Source organism: Dysidea avara, chromosome 7 (assembly GCF_963678975.1).
Source record: "Dysidea avara chromosome 7, odDysAvar1.4, whole genome shotgun sequence".
Lineage (NCBI taxonomy): Eukaryota > Metazoa > Porifera > Demospongiae > Dictyoceratida > Dysideidae > Dysidea > Dysidea avara.
Genome location: NC_089278.1, coordinates 17,084,121 through 17,093,723, shown reverse-complemented (window position 1 = coordinate 17,093,723; position 9,603 = coordinate 17,084,121). Strand labels below are relative to the sequence as shown.

At 38.8% G+C, this 9,603-nt stretch overlaps 1 long non-coding RNA gene across 1 annotated transcript; it reads left to right on the top strand.

Annotated features, from left to right (window-relative positions):
* The first annotated feature begins 6,351 nt into the window (after positions 1 to 6,351).
* On the top strand, positions 6,352 to 8,890 carry LOC136262302 (uncharacterized). The gene is made up of 4 exons (XR_010704176.1): positions 6,352 to 6,380; positions 6,439 to 7,099; positions 7,148 to 7,210; positions 7,637 to 8,890. It is a non-coding gene; the product is annotated as an uncharacterized lncRNA (long non-coding RNA).
* The last annotated feature ends 713 nt before the right edge of the window (positions 8,891 to 9,603 follow it).

Here is a 9,603-nt window from a genome sequence, read left to right as displayed (position 1 = left end):
TTATTGGATCTGATATTCAGCGTGCTGCTGGTCCTCTACAGCTTTGTGCTGGCCAAACTTGTGGTGTTGAAGCTGCAATCCATTCCATGAGGTCCATTTTTGATGATGAGAAATCTGAAGGTTTTTTACTTGTTGATGCCGGTAATGCTTTTAATTCATTTAACAGGGCAGTAGCATTGCAAAACATCCAGTATACATGCCCTGCTTTTTTGACCATTCTAATCAACACATATCGTTTTCCAGCACCATTATATGTTGATGGTGATGTTATTTATTCCAATGAAGGGACTACTCAAGGGAACCCCATTGCTATGCCTTTTTACGCCTTGTCTACAATACCTCTTATTCGTAGATTACCTAACAATGTTACTCAGGCATGGTATGCAGATGATGCAAGTGCTTGTGGTAAAGTTTCACATCTGCATATGTAGTGGGACCAGCTTTCATTACTTGGACCACATTTTGGCTATTTTCCTAATGCATCTAAGACTTGGCTTGTTGTCAAAGAACAGTACCTGGAACATGCTCAATTGCTTTTTGCCAATACTTGTGTCAATGTAACCACAGGCGGACGGCCTCATCTCGGGGCTGCTATTGGATCTACTGCTTTTGTTGCACAGTATGTTTCTAATAAAATCACCACTTGGATTAGTGAATTAAAGTTGTTATCATCTTTTGCCATCGCCCAGCCCCATGCGGCTTACTCTGCCTTTACACATGGACTAGTCAGTAAATGGTTATTCATTGCTCGTACTATACCTAATGTTGATGATCTTTTTCACCCACTTGAGGATTGTATTAGACACACAGGGGCGGATCTAGAATTTATAAAAGGGGGGGGCTAACTCAAGGTACTAATCTCTAGGGTAGAGGTGTACAAAGCACATGCTTTGCATGCTGGAACTAGGGGGGTCTGGGGGCATGCCCCCCAGGAAAATTTTGAAAAATAGATGCTAAAATACTGCAATTTGAAGACGTTTCTACGTAAAATTCATAATATTTTCGGCCTGTAGATATTTTATATACTGCCTTTAGATTATAGGTATGGCTCTCTGAAGCATTTTGCTAATGGAAAAGTTTGGGTAGGTACAGACAACCAAGTACATGATGCACCCCTCTCACAATTGCACAACACTGAATAGGTGCATGTTAGAATAATAATGTTGAAAGTTGAAAATTTTGAAATTTGAACAATACAACATTGAATCTGAGAGCATTTTCAATGGAAATTGTGTACCTGAATTAAGCATTGCCATACATATTAACTACACAAGTAGATGAATGAAGCCCTTTAAACAAACCAATGCACTTCATTGTATGTATAGGTGCAGGCAGATTTGGAAAAATTCCATAACAGAACCAACTACATGTTTCCAGTGAATGTTCTATTAGAGTAGTTAGCTGACTGCTCTATTAGAGTATCTCGATCTTGTACACCTCCAATGCTGATTCGGGTCCTTGTTGCATAAACTTTAGCATAAATCCACTGATAATACCTTGGAAAGATGTTTATAAGGTGGTTTTATGAGTATTTGTATTATTAGTGATCATATAATTATGCTAAGACAAAATTTCATTATATTACTCAGCGTATTGATCAAGTAAAGCTTAATATGAAGGGGGGGCTTCAGCCCCCAAAGCCCACTCCCCCCCCTGGATCCGCCCCTGACACAGCTTCATTCCTGCAGTAACTGGCCATCTACCACCCAGTGATTTAGATAGAGACTTTTTGGCTCTTCCCACTAGGATTGGTGGCATGGGTTGGGTATTATCAACCCTATCAGAATGTGTGCTTTTGAGTTTACCGCCTCTAACAAAGTTACCAAGCCTCTGCAATCCCTTCCGTTATCTCAAACCAGCACTTTCTCAAGTGATATTCGTGGTGAACAACTTTTAATAAAAAAATTAAATATATCATGGGTATTGCATGAAATTTTCCATGACAACTTCTAACAAAGCATCTTTACTAGAAGGGGCTACAACTAGTCTAAAGAGATCAATTGAACTAGCTTCTGAAAAGGGAGCTTCAAATTGGTTATCTATTCTGCCTTTGCAGGAGCACAATTTTTCTCTTCACAAAACTGCCTTCCACGACGCTGTTGCGCTCAGATATGGATGAGATCCTGCCAGGCTTCCTCAACATTGCGCCTGTGGAACTAAGCTCACGTTTGAATATTCCTTTACTTGTCCCAAGGTTGACTTCCCTTCAATCCGTCACAACGAGATCCGTGACTTAACAGCAACCTTACTTACTGAGGTCTGCCATGAGGTGGATGTTGAACCTATTACTGGTGAGCAGTTCACCTTAGCCTCATCAAACATCGAAGATGGTGCTCGACTAGATATTTCAGCCAATGGTTTTTGGGGTGGCCGTTGTGAGAAAACTTACATTGATGTTAAAGTCTTTAACCCACACGCTCCTAGTAATTGTACCACCAGTGCCAGTGCCATTTAGCTACAGAAAACATAAATTGTGTAAGAAGCGTTCATACGAAGCTCGCATACGTGAAGTTGAACAGAGTTCCTTTACTCCTTTAATCTTTTCAGCCACAGAAGGAATGGCTAACGAAGCAACCATGTTTTACAGACGCCTTGTTTCCTTGCTATCAGATAAATGGGATTCAAATTATGCTGCTGTAATGGGGTGTATCCGGTGCTGCTTTTCTTTTTCACTTCTGAGGTCAGCAATTAGATGTCCGAGGGGTTCTAGATCCTCAAAGGGCTCCTTTGGCCACTCTTTAGGATCAGCACCAATTGACCTCATTCAAGTAGAGTCAAGACTCCCATTAATTAAGCAGTAACTCTTTTTTGCAATTTTTCCTCCTTTCTTTGTACATTTAACTTGTTGTTTCTTGTTTACTATAGAGTACGTACTGGTATTATGGGACAGCAGGGGTTATGGGACACCTTGACGAATCACCACGATTTTTGCATCAATTACCCTCCATGATGAAGTAAACATACCATGTAAATATGGGCTAAATTAAGTTGCAGTACATATGATTTATCGCAAAATTTAGCCTAACTGCAATCAGTTAAATTCTGAACGCTGCACATTTTCGCACTACTATGTACACTAATACTAGCTAGCTCCATTTTCTGCTAGAATGAGTACTCTAAGAACCTTCAGATGTGAGAAATGCCAAAATTTTACCTGTTTGGTTGGTTAAAATTCACCTCACTAACCTCTGTTGGTAGCATAGCTTGCAGAATAAAGGGGGCGTGGCTTAAAACTTTTCCAATGTTCAACATCATAAGTGAGTTGAAACTGATATTAGAATATGTTTCACTCATGAATTGATGCAGTAAAACGTTTTTAAAGTCAAGTGTTTCATAATTGTTGTAAGTGTCCCATAATTGGTTAATTGACTGTATTTTGTTTATTCAGCATTTCTTGCTGGTAGACCATGATTTTGAAAAATTTACTACACCAATAAATAGAGCAATAGTGACTGTAACTACATTCCAAGTTTCAATGCTTTGGGTGATTTACTTTTGTTTTTACGAAGTGTTGAATGCAGGTGTCTCATAACCCATCCAAAGTCCCATAATTGGGTCATTGACCATGCCATGCTCTATTGTCTACTTTGCTGCTCTAAACAATAATTATTATGATTAAATACCACCCAAAGATATTAGGGTAGATACACTACACGCACCAAAAATTTGGAGGTCAACAACTATTTCCTTCCGTAATAGCATGTGGTTGCATTTTGGTGTCTCATATATGCAGCATCTACTCTACACTATAAAAAAGTATATATATAAAATATTTTTTAAATTTATTACAGCCATTGACTGCTCTATTAGAGTATCTCGATCTTTTCAGTAATATATAGTACAGTGTGCTGACACCCATTAGTTATGCAACTGGAAATATTTATGGGTGCCCAAGCACCCATGGCACCCATGGCATCCATGCTTCCTACGCCCTTGAGTAACCACAATCAATAGTCTTGTAGAACCATCTGCGACCGGGATCAAAGTTTTTTGATCGCAGAACATATACCGTGATAGCTTGATTTCGCCTGAAAATGAGTCTTGATAATCAATACGTATTTTCGTAAATTCTCACTTTGTTTTCAAGCTAGATTAATCACTATACTTTCTATCACATCTTGATTGCTTGATTCAGTGCAAATTTAACTCCTGATTGCTTGGTTTCATTTTGATCCCAGTCGCAGATGGTTATACAAGGCTATTCGTAGTGACTACGCTGTTAAAAATGAAGAGTATATATTTATTTATTTATTTGATTTAATGTACAAAGAACTCAATCATGAGTGTGTAAATGTACATCTGTGTATAATTTAGTCTGAAAGTTATCAACATTTTCAACAGCAACAAGTAACCACCACTCTGAAGAGTTCCCAGTGTAGAGAAGATTTAACACCCCTGACTCTGAAGAGAATAACTATTGCTCTGAAGAGTAAGTGACACTACCTGCAGAGCATGTGTTACTCCTTCAGAGTAATGGTTACTTTCCAGGGGTGTTAAATCCTCCCTATTATGGGAACTCTTTAAGAGTTATGGCTACTCTTCATTTTAACGCTGTACCCCTTGCATTACTATTATTTACAACATCGGCCGACTGCTGCCCACAATTCCATCAAGCCCGAATCGCAATAAATGCGAAGCGTACTATTGTAGAGTAACGCTTATTATTATTATTGTTACTGAGCAGACAGCACAGCTGATATGCTCAGGAAAAAAAAAACAATCATAAAATGAATTTAGCTACGTAGTTACAAAGATTACAGTTATTGAGTTCCATACAATGTTTGCAGTTCCGCTGAAAAAGAGTCAATATTGTTGCTTTCAATGATGGAAGATGGTAAGTTGTTCCAATCCTTAATTGATCTGGAGAAAAAGCTCTGTTGGTATGAATAGGTGGATGAGTTTGGTAGAATAAAACGATGTGGGTGATATAGTCTGGTGGATCTTGTCATTGAAATAAAATGAGGAGGAATTGACAGTGAATAATCTTGATGTATAATTTTAAAAAGTGACTGACTTATTTATTTATTTTCCAAAAATGTGCAGCCTCAGTTTGAGGATTAACGCACATATGAAACATGCATACAAAATGTTTTACAATATGATTGATTATGGGATTACTGATTGGTAGGGGAAAGCAATAATAATTTCAGTTGGTACTTAAAATTTTGTAATGATTGTTGTTGGATTAGGTCAGGTGGGAGTGAATTCCACAGTCTAATTGATCTAGGGAGAATGAATTACTGTACTGATTGGTCCTTGCATAGATATGATGAAGTCTTTGATCATGTCCTCTGGTGTTAGAAGTGACAGGGATTAAATCAACTGGGGATATATCAATGAGATTGTGAACAATTTTGTAGAGGAGGGTGATACTAGATACTTGTCTGCGGTGTTCTAAGCTGGGAATGTTAAGGTCAATGAGCATGTTAGTTACGCTGCTGAAATGCGAGAAGTCAGCCATAATGAATCTGGCAGATTGCCTCTGTACTCGTTCAAGCCTATCAATGTCTCTTCTTATGTGAGGGGACCAGACAGGATTGGCGTATTCTAAGATTGGTCTTATCATGGCATTATAGCATTTCAATTTGATTTGAGTTGGGCAGGACTTAAGATTTCTCTGTAGGAATGCTTTGACTGATAGAGCTTTGGATGTGATGTTAGTAATGTGTGTGGACCAAGACAAGTCATTGGTGATTGTAACTCCTAAATATTTAGTAGATGAAACTTCTTGGATAGAGATGTCATTAATGGTGTAGTTGTATGTGATCGGATTGTGTTTACGAGTGATTCTCATGAATACACTTTTATCAGGATTAAAAAACATACCAGATCTAGTGCCCCATTGTGATAAGGAGTTGAGATCATTTTGAAGTGATAAACAGTCGGATGTAGAGTGAATAACAGTATAAAGTATGGTATCGTCAGCATACAGACCAATGTTGGCATTGATTGATAATGGGAGGTCATTAATATAACATAAAAATAATAGAGGGGCTAAGATTGTTCCTTGGGGGACACCCGAGTTAACTGCATGTGACTCACTGGTTGAACCGTCAAGAGTTACTTGTTGATGCCTACCGATGAGGAAGTTTTGTAGCCATGTTAGTAGTTCCCCTCTAATACCATAGTAGGATAATTTGTTACATAAACGGTGATGGGGGACTTTATCAAATGCCTTAGATAAATCTAGAAAAATGATGTCAATTTGAAATTCAGAGTCAAGAGATTTAGAAATGTTGTTTACGGTAGTAATAAGTTGTGATTCACATGATCTTCTAAGTCGGAAACCATGTTGTTAGTCGCAGAGGATATTTATTGATTCTAGGTGAGAGAAGAGATGAGTGTGAATAAGGCGCTCCATGATCTTGCAGCTGATACTGGTTAGCGATATTGGTCTGTAATTGGATGCAAGTGTTTTGTCTCCTTTTTCGAATACAGGTACAATATTAGCACTTTTCCAGTCCATGGGAAGTTCTCCTTGATGAAGTGATGAATTGATGATCAGAGTTAGTACTGGAGCAATTTCTTGAGAGGCTAATTGTAATAAGTGTGATGGGATTTTGTCTGGTCCTGGTGCTTTATGAACATCCAAAGTTGTTAGGAGCTGGGAGACATCAGCATAAGTAATGGAAATAGGTTGTATATCAAGATAAGGGCTTTCATCTGGTGTGAGAGTACACTGGGTGTCTTCGGTGGTAAACACTGAGCTAAAATAATCGTTGAGGATATTAGCTTTGTGGGTGGAATCAGTGATGGTATGACCATTATGTGACAGTGGGGGTATTCCAACGTGATCCAATTTTTGCTTTTTGATATATGACCATAGTTTTTTTGAATTAGCTGTGGAACTAGAGTCAATGAGCTTCAAAAAGTAGTCATTATAGGCTTGACGGCATTCTTTTTGAGCTAAATTTTTGAGAGTTTTATAATATTGCCAGGCGGCAGGTGAGCGTGTTCGGCGGTACTGAGCATAAGCTCGCTTCTTTTGTCTACAAATTCTTTTAATGTAGGTGGTGATCCATGGTCGGTTTGATGCCTTGTTCGAAGATAACTTGCTAGGAACCAAAGTGTCCAGACAGAAGTGACAAGCAGATTTAAAGTCAGTCCACAACTGGTTGATTGGTATGTCAGTGGTGTTGGAATGCAGATATTCATTGCTAAAGTCATAAAAGAAGTTTCTTATTAAGCTAGAGTCTGCTCTATTCCACAGGTAAATTTTTCTTCTTGGTTGTTTTTGCACAAAGATACTAATGTTGGATTCAGTCAGTACAGCTTCGTGGTCAGAAATGCCAGCTATAGGTGTACAATAATTAATTAAAGAGGGTCTATTGGTTAAAAAGATATCTAGTGTGTTGCTTAATCTGGTTGGGAAGTCAACAGTCTGAGTGAGTCCAAAAGTATTCACAAAATCCAAAAATGTGCTATTTACTGATAGAGGGTAGTTGGAACCAATTATATCCAGTTTATATCAGGGAGGTTGAAGTCGCCGGCAATCCAGATGATATCATTCGGAGAGGATAAGATAATGCTTTCAAGTGTACTGCATATGGCTTCTATATAGTCAATAGATCGGTTTGGAGGCCTATAGACACAGCAAGCGATTAGTGATTGTGTGTTAGATAACTTTATTTTACAGGTGATTACTTCCTGGGTGCCAGAGTAAGGAATTTCGTGTGAGACTATGGTGTTATGACAGGCTATGAAGACACCACCATAACCATCCTCTCTATCACGTCGATATATATTGAAATTGGGAGGGAATACTTCGGCATTGTGTACAGAAGGAGATAACCATGATTCACAACCAAAGATTAAGTCAGGATGAATTTGATTTACAAGGACAGCAAATAGATCTTTCTTGGGGTAAATACTTTGACAATTAATCGTGAGACACTTCAGGGAATTAGCCTTATGATTACATGATGCTGTTTGATGAGGTAGTCATTGAGAGGAAGACTGGTGCTCCATAGAATCAGGAGCAGTACTATTGGTAGGAGTACTTGTCGGTAGGTTGCTAGAGGATTGAATGTATTTGAAATCGATAACTTTACCATGTAGGAGCTTGTTGACAAAGATTTGACTGTTGCGAATTTTTATGGCCTTGCGATCTACTCCCTGTTGGATCAGGTTCCAGCGTTCATGCAGCAATATTGCTTCAGTCTTCCTTTCTTCTGGAGTCATATCACTTTTAATTACAATAGGGTGTTTAACTTTGTCTCTGCTAGATAGAACAGTGTTTGTATCAAGTACACGTAAAAATTTAACTAGTAATGGTCTTGGACGGTTATTAGACGTAGAAAATTTACCCAGTCGGTGAATATCATTGATTGAAGAGTCACGTATGCTGGAGTCAATAGTTGTAAGAACAGGAAGGACTTTTTCTAGTTCAAGTTTGGATCTATTAGCTCTTGGTGTTCTAGGAGGACACTCATCTATGCCGTAAATGACAACGTTAAGGTTTCGATCAGTGGGTCTGGCTTTCATATTGGATAAATTTGCAGGTTGGACTCTGGCTTCTGGTGGATTGTTACATGTGTTAATTGTAGTCTGCTCTGAGGCAGTCTGTTGCATTGTAGATGTTATATTAGCAGAAGATTGTAGTAAGGTGATTGTTTCCGTCAGTGAACTGAATAATGCTGGCATTTAGATCTTTGATAATATTGGCTAATTTACATATTTCTCTATTTTGACTTGCCAACATACATTGAGAGCATAAATACTGCACATCAGACTCACCTAACTTGTCGAAAGCTGAGCGGGTGACGCCTGCACATTTCCTGTGAATCCACCCTTGGCAGTCACCCTCGCAGAAAACAGCTTCGTCGCCCTCACAGTTCTCACTAGGTTCTAGGATCGGTTCATCACATACAATACAGTCAGCTTCACTGTTTTTGACGTTTTACGTTTTCCTTTTGGGCGGGGAGGTTCCCGGTGCTTGTAATCTGGATATTTTATACGTCTCAGCTGAAGGCTTGGCCAAGAAAGATGCTGTAACATAGCTGTGACTGAGCTGAATCGATTGAAATCATTTAGGACCCATCTAGCTGCTCTACGCTGTACTTTCTCTAGCTGTTGAATATTGTTATGGTGGTATGGGTCCCAGATGACTGCAGCGTATTCCATTGACGGCCGTACTATCGTAAGGTAGGCTGTTGCTTTGATGTTAGACGAGCAGCAACTCAGATTGCGTTTCAAGAAGTTTAATATTCTATTGGCCTTAGCAGCTATAATACTAATATGTGGAGACTATGATAGTTTGTTGTCCAATATAACACCAAGGTAGGAGTGTTGGTTTTATGTACCCAAGTTGTGGCTGTTTAGCTTGTAGTTGAAAATGATTGGTGATAATGATCTGGTAAACCGCATAATAGTACATTTGGTTACATTGAATCTTAATTGCCACTTAGTTGCCCATTCGTGTAGTTGATCAAGATCATGCTGAAGTTGAATGGCATCCTCCTTGGTGGTGATAATTCTGTAAAGTAAACAGTCATCAGCAAATAACCGTAGTGGCAAATTTACATGTTCTGTTAAATCATTAATGTATAGAAGAAACATCAAAGGGCCGAGGACCGTCCCTTGAGGGACTCCTGAGTGAACAGC